This window comes from Embiotoca jacksoni, unplaced genomic scaffold (genome assembly GCF_022577435.1).
Source record: "Embiotoca jacksoni isolate LCO1_2020_lvr unplaced genomic scaffold, fEmbJac1.0.p SCAF_15, whole genome shotgun sequence".
NCBI classification, from domain to species: domain Eukaryota; kingdom Metazoa; phylum Chordata; class Actinopteri; family Embiotocidae; genus Embiotoca; species Embiotoca jacksoni.
The window spans coordinates 12,641,276-12,642,954 of NW_027185285.1; positions in this window are offsets into that span (position 1 = coordinate 12,641,276).

Below are 1,679 nucleotides of genomic sequence, written 5' to 3' on the forward strand. Positions count from 1 at the left end.
TGCATACATATATGACTTAGGTTTATTTGGAAAGTGTCATTGTCTTCAGGGAAGGTTACTGTTTGGCAGGAAGGAACATAATGTATTTTCACAGTTCTGTGTATTCTCATGTGGAGAAAATGTATGTCAGTCTGTTACACTGATGTACTTTGTGTTTATGCCAAGTGTGTAGACAAGAGGGTGCGGCAGTATATTGGCAACCCACTGTGTTCCTATTTGTTGTCCATCTCCTGTTTCTTCCTATTTTCCCACCACAGCTCCTTCTTTTATTTTTTTCAAGACTCATTTGTTTTAAATTTCCTCCCACTACCGCTCGCCCTCCAACTCATCTCATGCCCTCCGTTATATTGATATTGTCATTATGAGAAGTGTGATTATTACTGTCGCAGTGGCAGATGAAGCCGAGCATGACCATATGGGATGTGCATACAGAGGTGTGTTAATGTAAAGTGAGGGCATAATGCCAATTCAGAGTATGCATAATAACAAAGACTTAATTCTGAATTTGCTGTCAAACCTGCACTATGTAAATCACATCATTAACAGGCACCACATTAATCGCTGTTGCTTGGAGCACACATACAGATTTACTGTGTCTAATAAAAATGGCCACCCATGGCCTAAAGTAAAATGACCCAAGATGTGTCTAATTGTTTGAGGGCTTCCAGGAGCTAAAACTGTTTGTGAGGAGGTCGAGATGGATGGATGGGTCGACGAAAAATTGGAATTCAACACAGGATGCTCCTATTACAAGCTAATAGTCAGTATTCCCTTTAACCATCGCTGTTTTATATCCTCACTGTGTGTTTCATAATGATAATGTCTTCCATAACTAAAATTCTGATCTTCCCTTAAAATATTCAAGTTGTTTTTGTGCCTAAATCGAGCCAAACCAAGGCAAACTATTACGCTTTTATGTGTCCCATTCAAACATTAATGACAAACACTGTGGTGGACCTGTTGCATGATTTAATTAAAATGGGTTGCACCCCACCAACAACTTCTTACAAAGAGACATACGTTTACTGTTTATGTCAACTTTCTGCCAGGTTGTCTCCAGCCAACTGAGCAAACAAACAAAGCTATGGTTAGCCTGCAACTTTATCTCCTATCTAGAGCAAAGCGAAAAAAAGTATTGCAGAATATGGCTGACATATTTCACATGTTTAATGATGAAAGATTTTAACTTACAGTAGTTACCTCAGAGTAATCTGATAAACTAATTGAATACTTGCACCACAGAAAAACCTGCTTTTCCATTTATGCATATACACATTTAAAAAGTACAAATACATTAACTAAACTATACAATACCTAAATGTTTTTATACACACTACAGTCACTCTACTTAATTGGTTGTTTTTGATTGGAGAAAACAGTAGATGTTTCCTGGCAACAGAGTTACTCATTACTAAACGCTTTAGAAGTTAGGGGATGTCTTTTTCAATTTTGATAGTACAACGTGATTTAAAGAAAGTGTAATGAATGACTTTATTCACAAATTTACTATGATGTTGGATTTACAACAAGCTGACCCTTGGTCATTACTAAAGTATGTCAAAGTTGTAGATGTAATCCTCCTCAGTGAGGACTCACGGTTTTTATTTGCTGCAGAGCAATATTAACATTAACATTCAACACTCTTCTGAAAATAATATTTGACAGGAAACAGGACAATG